At 46.4% G+C, this 17,115-nt stretch overlaps 1 long non-coding RNA gene across 4 annotated transcripts in view; it reads right to left on the reverse strand.

Annotated features, from left to right (window-relative positions):
- The window catches only part of LOC128852601 (uncharacterized), a 57,974-nt gene that overhangs the window by 13,741 nt on the left and 27,118 nt on the right, over window positions 1-17,115 (reverse strand). For all 4 annotated transcript variants that reach the window (XR_008450580.1, XR_008450579.1, XR_008450578.1 and 1 more), the window contains exon 6: window positions 247-401. This is a non-coding gene — a long non-coding RNA (uncharacterized LOC128852601). The remainder of the gene's footprint in view (window positions 1-246; window positions 402-17,115) is intronic.

Raw genomic sequence — 17,115 nt, forward strand, 5'->3', positions numbered from 1 at the left:
AGCTCATGATTTTTCTTAATAGCATCCAGGGGATGGAAAGCAATTTCCTACACCCCCCCCCCCCCCGCCCCCAACCCTGAAAAACAACAATGATGCAAAACATGAGCACTGAGTGAGCAAAGTCATAGCATTTCCACAGCAATACCAGTAGCAAAGTCTACTGCCCTGTGGCTAAAGAGGCAGTGAAAAAAGGCCCGGGACCTGCTGAACCACCTAAAATGTACAGGTATTCAGGAAGACCGTTACCAGAACAGCGTTATCAGCTTCCCTCTGAGGTGAATTTCATGCAGCACACCAATTCTCATGTAATCCTCCATAAATTTCACATGGTTTAGGATGCTTCCGTATCCCAAAAGGGTTCACCACGCACTTTTAAAGGTGAGATTGTTCTTCAGTCTTCCCTAAACAGAATAAAAACCTAATTCAGAATGATCAGGGGTGCAAATACAAACTGAAGTGAAGCAGACTCTTTACTGATTTTAATACACTGTAGATCAACACAGACAAGATAATCGCTACAGGTCTTGCAGCAGTTCTGCAACAGCAATGACAATTTTCTGCATCAGCACATCAGCAATTAGCACAACACATCAGCCTTTCTGCCTGCGATGTAAGGGGGAGTCAGGAGACAGAATAAAACTTTCACCATCAGGAGGAGAATAAAACTTACACCATTAGGAGGAGAATAAAACCATGATTTTTTTATCATGTTTGACATGACACAGTTTATCAGACACGGGTAAGGATTAACATGCAATGGTTGGTTTATTGTTGCCTTCAGGCATCAGAAGTGCAAAGAATACCTTTGAGCTCCTTCACAGTTCCCTTCCCTTTGTTTTGTAAGGCGGAGAGGTTTCACCCCACCCGGGCACTGCGGCCATACAGGAGGCTGAAACTCTTCTGCACCGAAGTGCCTTTCGTTACGTGGGGCTTAGAAATGCTAAACCAACTCCTGCAAGAGCTGTTTTAGTTGCTGTGGAATCTTACTGCATCAGAAGCATTGAGCTAGCTAAGTGTATGGATATTTCTGGGGAAAAAGGCTCTATTCCTCATCCATGGTGGTGCAGTACCAGATTCCTGCTTCCATGAGCCTCACGGGTCTGCTGGGCACCGGCTCACACCTTGCTGAGTGAGAGGAGGGTTCTGTCCCTGTTCCTCACGGACTGAGGACAGCAGTCAGCGGCCTGATGATGATCAGCCTCGCCCCACTAATTAACTGCAGCTAAGGTCAAGCGGTTTTGGAAACTATGAAGATCATCGAGCCAGACCTCTGAGCAGGCAGTGAGCCTCCACCACGCGAAAACCACAAACAAATCAAAGCAAACAACGCACAGCCCTCTGCCCAGGAGCTGCAGTTATCTGACACGGCAAAAATCTTCCGCGAAGAAATCTGGAGTTTTGTTAAAATGGAATTTAAACAAAATTTAAAATGTTATTCAGATCACTGTGAGGAGGTGGCTGGGAAGCAGCTGGGTCTTACCTTCTGATGGTGTCACACTGTTCCCTCGCGGTACCCTGTCCCCACCGCTTGGCACCATCTCTGCTAGCTTCCAACAGCCTCGGTGGCCTCTCGGACCGAGGTTCGATGCAGATCGGCATATCTATAGCCCTCCCTGAAGCCCTCTATGGTTGTAGGAGCCACATCTGACTTTTCAGTAAGCAATGTGGCACAACATACAGGTGAACACACGAGAAGGCCTCTCCTGGGGCATCCAAAGCATCTGCAGTTCTTCAGACAGAACATCTTGGGTCAAAGTCCTGGTGCTGTGCAGGCACAGACGGATTCTCAGGGATGCCAAGGGACTGACAAGGTCCCTTCCTGCCACTCTTTCTTGGGCTCCTCTGCTTGAAAGAGGGTGGGGGTGAAAAGCGTGCAGAGTCTTTCTCTGCACTACAAGGTCAAAGCTGCAGGGTCATAATCAGAGCTGTAATCTTAATTACCCATGGGGAGTGCTGGGGCAAGAAACAATGCAATAAACTTGAACTGCTCTTTCTATTCTCAGTAAAACCGTCAGGACAGCCCTGCCTGCCCAGCTTTGCCTTCCTTCTCCTGCCTGACCGCATTCAGCTGCATCCCCGGACCTACGTGTTATGGGCAGCCCAGAAGCGGAGTGAGGGGCTCAGCCTGGGGCCATCTGATGGCAGCAGGATCTCACCCAGCCTGTTGTGCTGCCGTGACAGAGGGCAGGGAAACTACGCGTGGACTGCAACTCAGGCTGCGTCATTCCTCAAGACACCGCAATCTTCCTGATCGTATGACCTCATCCCAGCGCTGAAATCTTCACAATTTATGGGGACTTTCATGCAGCTGGCTCTCGTACAGAGTTTCTTTTCTTTTATATATATTTCACATTTTACATGACTTTTTGCATATTTTTTTTAAATGAGTGCCTCCCTTTCTCATAATGCAATACTTTATTTTCTCGCAATGTATCCAAGTTGTCATAGGCGAAATGGTTCTCTCTGGAACAAAGGGGGGAAAATGCTGTACACATCACATGACAGTCAAAGTCTCTGCAGCGAGTCTGGGAACATCCCTTTGCCAGGGACCAAGCAGGCTTTTCAGATAGGTTCAGTGGACCATAGATGGATTGGAACGGCAACACACCAACAGAGGCTCAACAGCAGTGCAAGGGGAGGCTTGTGGTACAAGTTGGGCTGCATTCCTGTTGCATTTTCTCAGTCTTCACCTGGCAGGAGTTGGGCATCTCACACGCTACCATTGCAAACAGGTTCTTGTGCCTGGCTGAGCTCTAGCACTGTTGGCTATAGAGCTGGGGAAGAAGTGGACATTTGGCCTGACATTGCTCAGCGACTCTTTTCAGCAATACCCTCTTCCCACATTTCTACCCGTTAAAGGAGTAAGTTGAGCACCCAGCTGCATAGCCTTGTCAAATAGTTATGGCTGCAAGGCCACCAAAAAGGAAAATTTGGGTGCAAGAGGAATCTGAAAAGGTACTTCATGCATTGTCTGTAGCTGTGCAATGATTGGGAAAAGAGTGATTTTGGGTTCAGAACACCTGAATTCAGAACTCAATTCTGACCTAAAGCTCCAAGTTTCCATTCACCATCTATAAGGAAAAGAGGAAAACGCCCATAGGTGTGCAGCGATAATAAAGGTGAACACATACACGTCCTGGGGTACATCTACTTATTAGTCTTACAGCAGTTCCCAGCATGGTTTCTGCTTGCTTGCTTACATGGTCCTTTACAACTTCCATGCCATAGTGTCCAAGAACAGAAAATCTGCTGAAGACAGGAACTGTGGCCTTCTGTGCAATATTAAACACCTCTTTTTTTTTCCCCCACATCCTGGAGAACATCTTGCCAATCATATATCTGATTCTGAATCTTGCTTTCAACCCTGAGCCTTCCAGCCTGTCCTGAGTATTGAGTGCAGCATCCCTAAGGACCACATCTGATCATTATGCTACTGCATGCAGCAGGAGATGAAAGGAATCTGTGCAAACATACCCATAAAGGAAGATATCAGTGCATTTCTGAATGTCAGCTCTAAGATCTTCCATAACTACTCCACCTGTCTCTACTGACAGGTCTGTTCTGGGCCACCAAACACCGTGCAGCAGTTACCACGTGCAAGTGCCGGGTCTGCTGTCCGCAAATAAGGTATTAAACTATATATTTTTGTTAAGAATTGATGAGTTTTAATTTTACTGAGCTATAAAGCCACCTAATTGCAAAGCTCTCCACATGGATGAGATTAGCTTGTCAAGTAGGAACTGTCACTGTGAGCTGAGTGGGAGATTTGCATGGATAGTTCTCATTAAAGCTAATGCAAGGCATATGTGGCATGAGAGTACACTTCAGAAGAGCTGGATTAAAAAGCATGTGCAGCAAAAAAAGAAGTGGGATACTAGGGTAAATACTGGGATTGGATGACCTTTAGGTTAAATAAAGCTTTTCTGACAGATGTCCCACAGCTTCTAGGTTATGGGTGAGGAACTCGACAGTACAGCAAACATTTAATGCACTCCCCTTCTCCATCCGTGTCCTGGTCAACACATAATCATTATGTGCCACCTCTAGTTGGTGATATCTGGAAACTTAGCCCACGGTGTGGAAGGTGTAGAAACACCTAAATTGCTTCCTGCCCCAGGGTGTTTGTAGTCCAAGACATGAAAGAAAAACGGAGGGGAAAAGGTGGCAGAAACAACAGTGGCCAGAAAAACTCAACAAGTAACATACACACGTACCATCTTCACCGGTATCGTGGCAAGGACTTATCTTAGGGAGAAAATTTGCAGAAGGACAGCAAGTTTGATCAATGCAGGGCTACTCACCAGCGTGAGGAAATTCTGAAATGTCCTCTTTCCCCTTCACAAAGTTTAGACTGGGTAGAATTAGTGACTACTAGCCTTTCATTCCAGATTTCAAAGCTTCCACTGGTCCCATCACCAGGACAGCTGCTACCGGGCATCTGTCAGGTTCAAAAACATATCCAGACTTGCATGCAACATCTGTACACAGCCACAGCACGTCTAGGGCACTCTAGCACGACAGCCTAAAACGGGCAGTATCCTCAAAGACCCACTCATCCACGGTATCAGACCTAAATGCAGGCAAGACCACGAGTCACAAACATGCTGAGCTGCACCTTCTCCTCAACACAGCTGAAGAAAACCAGCAGATAACAGCAAGAAAATCACAGGGAAGCCCGAGTTCTGACAAGGACCCGTGTGTTTGGGAGCTGCCCGGATGCAGAACAAGAATACTCTGAAAGTGCAAAGAGCTTCAATTCAAGACCAGAGGCAAAGTATACTTCCATTTGTACATAGGGAGCAACAGCAGACACATTAGGAGTAGGATTTCTGGAAGGACCCAGCTACAAGAACCTGGCAAGGAGAGGTTTGAAAAATCCTTGATTGCAGTCACACAAGAAGGCAGGAGCAAAGCAAAGACTCGCTTTCCTACTTCCTCACACCACTTTGACTGTGTTGTATCATCCTCCTGAGGAGCCTACCTACTGGTGTATGCACAGAGTCCAGCAGGGATGACACACGTGGCCCTTCTTTTGCCACTGTTCTGATTCTCTGTCTTTGCAGAGGTGCAGGAAGCTAAAATCAAACCCACAGACTTCCTATGTCCTGCATTTGACTTTGTCTCTGATCCACGAAAAGAGAAATGCTGTCTTTCTCATGACTCCTTGGTCAATCCCATCAAAGCCTTGACAGCTGACCCAAGGCTATTCCCTTTCCCAGATGCTGACTGTTGCATTTTTCTGTGCCTCGGTTTATTCTCAGCCACCACACTTGAAAATATGATCAAAGCTGAACAACCTCTACTGCTTTCTCTCAAATACCTTCTCCAGCCACCTCCCTGGATCCTCTTTCAAGCCAGAAGTAAAGGTAACCAAAATGACATCTGCTGCTGGCATATGCAAGTGTCCTAAACTGCAACCACTTCCAAAATGTTCTAGGTGAAAGCATTGCACATTAAACCATGTAAATGCACTGGAAATACCTTTTCATCCCTAAAACAATTGTAGCTTCTGAGGAAAAGGGAACTGCAGCCTGCCCATGACTGTAAACGTTCGCCTCTGGGCAGATGTCATTTTCCCCAGGGAGACCATGAAACAGAGCTGTGGTGGAAAACTGGCATGATGACAGTCAAATTAATTAGTGCTGTCCTAGAACAAATTCTTGGTAAATGCTGTAATGAGCCAACTAAGCATGTTGTCTACAGAGGAAACAATAAAAAAAGTTGCAAAACAGACTCTCTTGCAAAATCCTTACCCAAGAACTCCAAACCTGCAACAATCTTTGGCTCACACCACAAGAAAAGGTACCTCTAGCTTTATCTTTCACACAACAATTCCCCCACTACTAAGGATTTTAAAACCTCACAGCAATATGCTTCATACGTCCCCCGGACTGGAGGCAGGGAAGTGAAGAAATTAGGTCAGCAGATGCCTAAATGCCATTTGCTCCATGCACCTCAACCACAGTAAAGCAAGACTCCCTCTGACAGCTTCTCCAGCTGTTTGCACCTAAGGGTTCCCCAGTGGAGACACCAGGTGTCCTATCTGATGCACATACACACGCACTCTCAGTCACCACTCTTTTAAAAACAGAGTATAAAACAAAACCGAGAGGGCGGGCTACAGCCCATCAGGTGCTATCTACCTCACCACCGGGGGAAAATGGTTTCAGCACGTGCCACGGATATGAAGCTGACTGGTCCCAAGTTCTCACAGCTCAGAACCTGCACTAAGTGCCTTCTCCCCACGCTTCTCCTTTCAACTGCCAAAAAGAGAGATGTACCTGTTTTTATTCACTTTAACAAGCCTGAATGTATGCTGACAGCTGCTTCGCTTGCTGTTGCCATTGGAAGGGACTGGCAGAGCTGGGGCTGCAAGGTGAGAATCGTACCACTTCCAGCAGGGAGTCAAACTGGAACCATATGGATGAAGCATGAGAAAAATGGAGGATACGTTTCATGACTGATCAAGCCTGACCCTTAGCCCCTGCTTTTATTCCTCACAGTCCTGCTCTGCTCCGAATCACCCTTCTAGCATAATTTTCCCTCTCCCTGCATGAAATTGCCGTTCACTGTAACTCTGCCTATGTGTTTCTCTGATGAGACTGACCAACGTGTCCTTGCAGAGGGTTGTGATCACTGGACAGACTGAAGAACTGCAGGAAAGCAAGAAAAGCTCCTCCTGCAGTGCAGGACAAGTGGCTGTAATGTTTGCCTCCATTTTTGGCTTACAACCCCTTGAATCCAGCTAGGGAGCTGGTGGAGGAGGCAGCTGCTGCGTGGCAATACGCAACATCGCTGCAGCCTGTGCATTCACCTCTGAGGGATGACAGACCCGGACAGGGCAAGTGAAACCAAACAGAGGTCTGTGGGCCTGAAGTGCACTGAAGGACAATGATGAGCAAGAAAACACAACTGTTGGTATGAGCAGTAAAGTCTCCGTTCAATCCCAAAACTACAAGCCTGCAGCAAAGTTTGAAAACAGATCCTGGCACAGGGCGTTCAGTGCTTCTGACAATAGCTTTTCCCCTCCAGATCAGCACAGTAACATTCTTGTTTCCCAAATTCCCAGCAGGCTACTCTAAGCCTCCAGTATCTGGCTAAGAAACACCATCTATGGAAGGAAACACGAGAGGCATCTAGAATGGTTGTTTACCCAAGCACAGTCGTATGAGGCAGGACTGTCCTTTCAGTAAGACATCAAAGACTGTGCTTATCACAGAGACACCTCTTAAGAGGATCCATTCTCCAGGGAATATATTCTCCTGTGCAAATCAGAAGGCAGGAAGACGTGGAAGAACCCAAGGCATCAGCTGGAGTCCGAGCACCTCACAGAGTACCCCATTTCATACTTCTATATGAAAATGAGGTGCATGAAAGCACTTAATTTCATATTTTTAAGTGGGGTACTATTCTCATCGTGCCTCTGTCATTTGCGCTTTTTTTTCCACCTGCCTTTTATTTAATTTCTGGCTCTTTATGGCCTCCCTTTCCAGCTGCTTACTATTATCACCTACGGTTCTAATCCCTCCTTAACTGTTCGCATAATCACCCCTTTATTTGGGAACTTGGATTCATACCCTTCCATCCATGGGTTGTCAATATATTTCCTGATCTCAGTTTGTCCCCTGGGGCATCCAATGGTTTCCACCATCCTGTAGCCCTCATTTGCTTTCGTCTTTCCTTCTCTGCCACAGCATAGGTAAATAATCAGCACCTGAGCGTATGACCCAGGCCCTTTGCTCAGAGATGTCCTGCAGTTTGCGTGACCAAAGGGTCATTTGAGTTTGCTGACTCCTATCTCACGTGTTACGGATGGGCTACAGCAGCAGTTCTGCTTTAGTTGCCTCATGTCTTCTTACCACTTCAGGTTATGCAAATACATGGAGAGGTCTGAAATTCACTCCCAAATAACTTGGTGTGCAGGGTTTTGGCCATGTCAGAGTGACCAAGAATGAGGGTTTTAGTGCTAAGAAGGAGTGCTCTGCCTCCACACACCAAGTCTTCCTTCCTCTGTTCCTCGTGGCCACACCTGCCTGTGGCATCAGTCCTGCTCATGGTTGACTCACGTGCTTTGGGTAAACAGCTGTGCTCACCCCATCAAATCTCTTTTGTTCCAACTTCAGACAGGCTTAAGACATGCACTTTGCTTCCTAGCTCTGTGAGAACATTTTGATGGAGCACTTACGTGTCCATGCTTTTAACCCTTACCCACCGCGTCCCATTGTCACTGTGATCTCAAAGATATCAGTACGCAAGGACTTCTGCTGTCTCCCCTTTTGGTTACAAATTTCCATTTTAGGCCTTTCATTTGGAAAATGTCATTGTTTCGTAGCTCATAACCAAACAGACCACTGTGGCAACCTCATGCTTCACACAATCCAGAGGACTTCCCTGGATCACGCGCAATAGTTTACATCTGACTGCTGCATACAACTCGGGAAGGCATCAGAGATACACCACCACAAATGCAAGCAGAGCACATTGGTTCATCACATGCGGTCTCTGAACGATGCTAGTAAATTATGGGCAAACGGAACTGCAACACAGCGGAAAAATACCTAATGATACGTGAAATGAAAATATTGCAGTGGATGTTTTCCATTGGGATTTATCAGACTCCTCAAAAGACAAGACAGAAGAGTGAATGGTCCAGCACGTGGGGAGTCCTCTCTAGGCACCAACAGGGTAAGCAATCTTAAATTGTCTCGTGCGTGTGCCAAGAGCTCCTGAACAGATGCAAAGCAGCTCACCCAAAGCTACAGCTCAACAAAGACCGCCATACTAACAAAGCGTAAATGCAACGGAGAACGAAACCAATCCCTAAGACACAACTGAGCTTCACTGATGGTTCCTGCGGCTGCTGCCCGTCTGGCTGGCAAGGAGCCACATCAGATGCATTTTAAAGTCTGCACTATCTTGATGATGGCTACTCCCTGTAACTGCTTTCAAATCTGAAGTCAAGAGTTCCATCTTTCATTTGAGTAATGCTCTCCCTCCTCTCTTCTCTCTCTATGGAAAGCTCATCTAGAGCTGAAGCGCACTACAATTAATCTGGAAAAGAGCAAGGTATACAGCATCCCACACAGAAATAAAGGAATTTTACTGAAATCCAGCAGCAGCATGAGAATCGTGAGAATGGGAATTACCTTCCTTGCTGTAGAAACAGTGGACTTTCGACATATTTTCCTGAGGTAATACATCCCTATGTCTTCACCTTCTGGATTAAACTCCTTCATATCCAAAATTGTCTCCCCAAAGAGCTGTTTACTGACTGGGATTGATTCAACACTTGCTTTCCTTCCAAGGCAAGCCTGTATTCCATCTGCCTTCCAGTACCCTCTCCCTTTTACTGTGTCTTCAATTGAAGGCTGGAATCTTACTGCTGATATTCTGTAAAAGGATTAGTCAAGGGCACCATTTGTAAATAGCAGGTTAAGATAGACAGAAGTCCTCCAACATGGCCTGAACTGGATCCCACCAGATTGCTTAAAAGGAAGCATGCTTAGATAAACACCAGCTGTAATGTAAATCCTTGTTAGAGACCAAGAAATTTCTGAATTCAGGGAAACTGTTTTTCAGAGATGATCTTAACTGGGAATCTCCAAACATTTGATTTTTACAACACGCAGCTGTTTTCTTTAAGTGAGGAATTTCTATTCATCATTTATGTTAACATTTTTGTATTATTAGGTCAACAACACAATTATTCCCTTCAGATCTAACACAACGCACGGTTATATCAGTTTCAGCTGATCTTCTGACAACTTGCTTTAATTGACCAATTTTTAAAGCAAACCCATGATTCATCTATCTGATTCACTCCCGTGTCCAGTTCCTTGAGCTACTGGGATACAGTCCATCTCTCAAGAAATAGATGTGTCATTTCTCCTTTCAAAGGATATGAATCGGCGCAGCTTCTCAGAATCACACTGCCTACTGTAAATTACTGTACAGCATCTGCACAGTGATGAAGACAGTTCAGTTCAGGTTTGGATTTCGGGAGGAAGAGGAGGGGGACAGGCTATGAATCCTCTGGACTGACTCTAATCACAGCTTCTTTAAGAAGAATACTGGAAGCTCGACACAGGAGGGGAAAACACACTGGAGCTTTTTGTTGGCAAAACTCTACCTCTACCTGGGGCTTGGAAATGAAGCACAGGTCAGAGCAACTCCAGTGTTTGCTGAAACTCTTCTGTTATAAAAGTCAGTCAGGCAAGCGGAGTCATCATTCTCTTCTAGCATCCACAGGGGTGATTCAAACTTACCCTATAAAGAATATTTCTGTGCCCTCTTCTCGGGAGAGCACCCCTACCTTGGGCTGTGGTTAGAGCCCACTGCATGCAAACCGGAGACTTAGCCAGGACCACAAGCCCAGAGCAACCCCCCACCGTCCTGGCACATCACCCAAGGTATTGTCTGGTGCTTTCATGTTAAGCATCTCTACTAGGTGATTCAGAGCTTGGTTTTACCAAAACAAGGGATCGATACTGTTGTAGAGCCCCCGCAGCAGGGTGTAGCAGGCATGATGCTGCTCACGGGGCAGCGGTGGAGTTCACCGTGGATATTCATGTGAGCTAACTCCAGCCCTACCATAATTTAATTCTGCTTCTGGGACAACACCTGCAAAAAAAAAAAAAATGTTTGCAGTCCTTGAACCTGTGTACACCACAGGGAAATTAAAGCAAGCTCTTCGTCTGCCACCCTTAATCTCACGACATAATTTCTCTAATCTTCCCATCAAAGTCCTCCATGGACAGATAAAATCTAAAGGTTTTGCAGGAGGATGAAGGAAACTGAAGCCACCAAGAGAAACAAAGTCTCCTGGTCTTTATCTAGATTGCTTTGCAGAGTACCTGCAAGTGTGGTGAGCATCAGAAAGGCAACAGGGTAGAGTTATAACAAAAATATTCCTTACATTGTCTGCCATGACACATTCTGCACAGCTACAGGAGAAACACCTGGATGTGTCCTGTGTTAGCAAAGTGCATTTTACTGAGGATTTATTATCTCCAGCAGTGTGTGAACAAGAAAGGACCAAACTTGATTAAGATGTGGGAAGGTCTCCAATCAAAGATCCACTCTGACACAAAAGCAACAAAAAAGGAAGATATGGAATAGATTTTGGTTGGTTTTTTTTTTTTGCAGAGAAATAGGAGAGAGATAAAAGGAACAACTGTATTACTGTGCAGCTGAGAGGCCTGAAAGGTGCCACAGGAGACTTATTCTGGGTTTGTGATGCTGGTATGCGTGCCCTTGAGTTTGTCTCTGAGGAGCCACTCCAACGCAATCCATCACCTCAGTCCATGTGTGGATTTGGACTTCTGTGGCTCTGCTTCCTGTCTAACTCACACATACTTTCAGCACAACATTGTAAACTGAGACCATGCAGATGCAGACCACGCAGATGGAGACCACTGAACCCCAGAGTCCCAGTCTGCAGTAAGACAGACCTCTAGAAACTACTGTTAATGACCTTAACCCTTGCTTGTATCCAGTGCCACACACCGTGAAGAGGGAGACACGGACAGGTCTCACCGTTATCCTGAAACCAAAAGTCAGTTGGAATTTCCCATCCAGCAACTTGATTTCCCAGTCCTCTGTGCCTTACGATTCAGGCTGCGCCCTGGCGGCTTATCTCAACAAAAACCTGCTCATGAGATGCTGGTACTGCACTCTGGTGAGATAACATTTATAATACGAATTCCTAAACAGAGTCATTAACGAACAAGATATTAACTCCATCCTCTCAGAAAAAGTATTTGGCTTTCTATCATCCAGTAACACAGTTGGGGTCAGAGGAGAATGCACCTCTGGAGGTTCCTGGAGCAGCTGCTCTGGGTGATACTGAGCAGTCAACTGTCATGCTTTTGGTTTCAGCGGAGGTCAGAGGCCACCACGTTTCAAAGCTGCCTGTCAAAGTAAAATCACCGCAGCAGAAAGCCGACAACATTTGTTAAGTGCTCTAGGAGCAGCGACGATCGCGGTAACCTCTCAGGTGTAGCCCCTTCAAGGCCATACAACACCAGGATGACCTGTGCACTCTCACCTTGCACCACCCCGAGTTACCCCGCATACAAAACACAACGCATTGTGCCATCGTGCATGCTTATATCACACGGTTTCAAAGACCTGCACTGGTGGCAGAGTTAGGTACTCGGAAGCTGGAAATGCCCGATACAAGCTTATCTGTAATTCAGCTCACTATGCAGTCTTCTAGGGAAATGCAGGGAGTCAGGTTACTAAAGACTGTATCAAAACACATGTGTGAGATTACAGTGGCAACTATAAATCTGGCATTTCCTACCATTTGAATGCTTGGCTTCACCTACAAAAATTTAAACAGTTTCCTAAGCTTCTTCTGTGGTGGAGGGAGGAGGAGGGAGGAGAACATAATAAACAAAAGCCACGGTGTGCTAGAAGCTCTTATCATCATCAACACATGAACTCCAGTTGGCCTCAATTTGGACACCTCATGCTACTTGCTCTGTAGGACACGCCTGCTCTCGCCCAGAGGAGGCAGCATGCTGTATTCAGGTTGGTTGCTGTGGTCCATTCCAGCCAGTGGACACCAGAGGAGACAGAGGCAGGAGCCTTCAGCACTTCCAAACCCACTATTCCTAAAACACGACATAATGTCATACATTTTTTAGGGCAGAATCATGCCAATCTGGAGCTATAGTTCAGTTTTAGCTGGTCTGTGAGGAGCAGGGAGTTGGACTTGATGGTCCTTGTGAATCCTTTCCAACTTGAGATATTCTATGATTCTGTTTCAACAGGCTTTCAGACTCTTTTGAGCATTGCAAAGAAGAGGAAATAACTGGGAGGGTTTGAAGAAAATTAACTGATGCTGCATGCCTCTTATGGGGTGGAGAGAAAGCCCAGCTGCTCAAAGCCCAGCATCATACCTCTGCTGTATAGAATAAACCCGCTTCAAGGAAAGGACTGAGAGGCGTTATCAGCTTTGACCCTCCCGCCCTCCAACCTGGAAGGACGCAGGTCTGAGTGCTTTTATAATGAGGCAGTCCAGGACCCATCCTCAAGCTTCTGCTGTGACCTTGAGCAGCCCCTCAGTCTCTGCTACACAGATCCAACATCGACTGAGATCGCACGGGAAGAGGTCCCTGCAGCTATCAGACACCTCCATCTGCCTTCCTTCCTTCCATGGAGACTGTAGTCCTTCACTTGCATCTGTTCACAGCCACAGCCCCCCAGAGACAGGTCTTACGATGCAGCACAAGGTATTGCTGTCTACGAAGGCTGTCCTGGTCATTAGTTCCAGGCAATGCTGCCACTGGATAGCCCTCTCTTTGGGGCCATATTCCTGGCTTTACACACAGGCTGGTTTTCCCTATAATGACCTTTTAAGTACCTCCCATCTGCTTCAAGAGAATGCCACACCGCTCGCACACGACATTCAGCTTTAAGACTCTGACAGCTTGGAAATAATAACAGCTTGGAAATAAAACAAAATCTCACCTCTCTTCAGTGGCTGCCGTCTCCAGGTGACCATTTTTACGTGTTTTACAAGAGCTCCTTCTACTTCTGCCCCCGCTCCCAGAGCTGCTAAGGCAGCCCAGAACCATCTCACAGGGGTTCTCATTTCCCAGCAGAGTCCCCAGGAAATCGCTCCTTCTTGGTTTGGCTCTTCTGAAAAGAGCCGTCTCAGATCCCACCGAGATGCCTGTGCAGCACAGCAGGGCTGTTCCCTCCCAAGGAAGCTCTAAGCAGAGCTTCAAGCCGAGAAACGCTTCCGAGGGTGGCTGGGATTTGATTTTTGAGTGGCTGTGGCCGTTTTAGGATAATGTCTCCAGGGTTTTCACACCCGATCCTTGTGCCAATTACCCTGCTCTCATTTTTGCCTCAGAGCCATGTGTATCACACACCTTCTTGCTCCCATTACAAGCCTGACTCTGGCTCCCTGTCATTAGTATCACCTCTAACTCTGAGTGTCCAGGACCCACCACACTCACAGTTCACTTACTCACACCCCCAAATTAGCCCGATCGTAAAACCGTTTCCTCAGAGTTAGCATTTGTTGGGGCTGTGAAATCAGATTTTCTTAAAGCATCTATTCCCACAACACCACAGAATCAGTTCCATCCTCACCAGCACTCCCACTCCAGACACGGTCCTCACTAACTCCTTGTTTATCCAGAGGTACGTAACCTTCTGCCTACAAAGTGCTCCTAAGCAGAAAAGCCTTTTGGCAGCAGAGAATCAATTGTGGCTCCTTTGACAGGGAAAATCCCTGGGGAGCTGGTGGCAGGGCTTTAGGCTAGACACAGCAAGACCTGGTGTCAGAGTGCATGGAAACTACCTGTGATGGTCATTCCTGCTTTCAGTAAGGAGAGGACAACTCAACCATGATAGAAAAAATACTGTGCCGTGAAATAGCTCCAACCACCATGAGGTGAATTCATTTGTGAGAGAGAAAATATAAAGGAGTTAAAAACCAAACATTTTACTTCGGGATGCTTTCCAGTGGTGGACGGTTCAGGTACATCTGGCCTGACAGTCCACTCCAACTGTGAGCGGATCCTCAGTTTTCCCAGACCTCTGTTTCTGTTAGAAATGTGATGTCACAGCCTCCTGTGGTTGTTGTTCTTGGGAGACCTTTGGCAGCATTCAGTGACAACGAGGGATGTTTCAACTGTTTTGGGCATATTCTAGTGACACAAGGTTACAGGTTAAGGTTAGGGAATGGTTTATTCCCTGCCACGAGGTGGATCAGGGCTGGCATCTCCCCACCAAATTGGGGTACAAATGGAGAACCAAATGGATAAATATTTTTGATCCCTTGGGACTGCTTCTCCCCCAGCCCTCTGACCTCAAGAAGCCTATACAACTCTCTGTGTCTCAAATGCCATTCTCCCCTTCTGCTGGTTGAACAGCTTCAGACTTTACACACGTGAGAAAATGCCACGTAAGGGAGAGAGGTGGGCACACCAAACTGCACAGGAGGGACAGAGATGGTCAAATACCTTTTAATGCCTAAGATATGAACGCTCCTTTTTTCCCCCCCTCATAGTGATTACTACAAAGCATGGAAGGCTAAGGCAAATAGTTGCCCAATTTGCAATTATTTTATGTAAGATTCGGGCACCTCCCTCCCTCAGCCTCCTTTGAACATCCACCCCTGCACCTGGCCCCTGGCCCTGGGGAGCACCGGAGCAGTTATTTTATCCTGGGAGGCTACCAGCTGCCTCTGGCTCCTTCCTGCTCTGTGCCTCCTCTCACCCCTTCATTGCCGCCCGCCACTGCTCTCCATCGCAGGTGAGAGGCTATGGAAACAATGGGGAACAAGCTCGGGAGAGTTATTTTTAAACCCATTAAGGGAGTCACCTAGAGTTTTATGGTGCTCTGGTTTTTAAGCTCAGGAGAGCCTGCATTTGATGTGGAATATACAGCCTGCAGGCATCATTTCACAAAGCGTTCACCTTTTACCCCACGCTGCCACGCCAGTTGGCAGTTATCTCACTTTGCTTTGATGTCTCCCACACTAACACTGACAATACCGGTGGAAGAAATCTCAAGAGATACTTCTTTACGGAAACAAGACGCAGAGATACAGCTGATGTCTCAAGATCATAAACATCCTAAGGCGAACAGGGAAATTTTACAACTTCAAGGGCTCTTTGGCTTTTCTACTTTTCAGCTCACCAATTTCATCCGGGAACAATTTGCAGCAATGCTAATTGTGTGTTTTCCCTGAGCTGTGCAAAGTTATAGGCCAATTATTTCCCCTCCACCCCTGTGATGCATGTGGATTGCTGAATAAAGGACGAAGGAAGAAGCCAAATATTTCTGACCAAGCAACAAATCAGCATCATTCCTTAAAGTCAATGAAAAACATTATCAAAATATAAGCAAGGAAATGCAAGGTAAAAGCAGATTTATGCTGCCCTTGGCTACCTCAGGAAAGAGTCACGGTTTGCGAGCTGACAGCTCTCCTATCTGTTTCCTGTGTTACGTGAAGTGTCCTGAACTACTCTGGTTTGCAACCAAAGCCAAGGACTTTCATGACTGGCATAGAAATATGGTCCGGGCTGTCCTAGGGTCGTCCAGTGCATGGTTTTTGCAAGGCCAGCTCAGGTGAAAACTTAAGGAATACATATGGTAAATGCTGTCATGCGGAGGCAGTAAGTACACCAGTCTCTTTCCCACAGTGTCCCCAAACGTTGCTGATCCCCATCACTTGCACCACAACTGCCCAGGGCACAGAAGAAGACACGCAGAGGCCAGTTTTCAACGCAGACACAAGCTACTTACTGCAAAGCAGTCCCACAGCACGCAAACAGCATGTGGTTATAGCGGCAGGCAGACAAACTGCCCACAACAGCGCTAAGGAAGAATAATAGTAGAATACAGTACAAATACTATAATTAACATTAATATGTTCTGTATTAATTAATATGGTGCATAGCTAACACAAAACCAACAACCTTCCCCTTCCCAAACCCACACTCTTCGGCTACAGCCTCTGGTGCTTTAACAACCTCAAATCCAGATGCCAAGTTAATAAGCGTTTCCCCAGACACGTACAATTTCAAAGAGCAAGCCTCACCACCAAATTCTTCACATGTTTTCCTTATAGAGGAGAAGGATTTGATGACAACAGCTTGCTAAAGCCACTCACCTACGACAGAGAAACTCATCCTATTTCTGCTGAGTTAACAGTCACCAATTGCTTCCAAGCTTGAACCTAAACAAGTGCCGGGCTCTTTCAGAAGAGACCTCTTTTCTCCCAGAGATGAGTTTTCTGCCACCTTCTTCCCAAGGGAGGCAGACACACACCTTTTGCCCTGGGGGAGTGTTTATACTGCACCTAATGAAATTGGGATGTAGCATCGGAGATAATACACAGGAAGAGGTGCAACCAGTTCTAACGAAGATATGCAAACATCTAGTAGCATAGAGGATGCTCTCAAAAGGACAAAGCTGGATTTCCTGCGCTATAAACAAACAGCATCAGGAAAATAAGAATGGACTGGAAAATAAAAACTTTAACACTTGGCCAATGGCAAAAAAAGTGAAGGAGATCAGAATCTTCTTGAGAAAAGCGAGCCCAACACCTACATATCAGGCTGAACAGAAAGCGTTCTGTGTTTCTTCCAT

This window comes from Cuculus canorus, chromosome 6 (genome assembly GCF_017976375.1).
Source record: "Cuculus canorus isolate bCucCan1 chromosome 6, bCucCan1.pri, whole genome shotgun sequence".
In the NCBI taxonomy this organism is placed as follows: domain Eukaryota; kingdom Metazoa; phylum Chordata; class Aves; order Cuculiformes; family Cuculidae; genus Cuculus; species Cuculus canorus.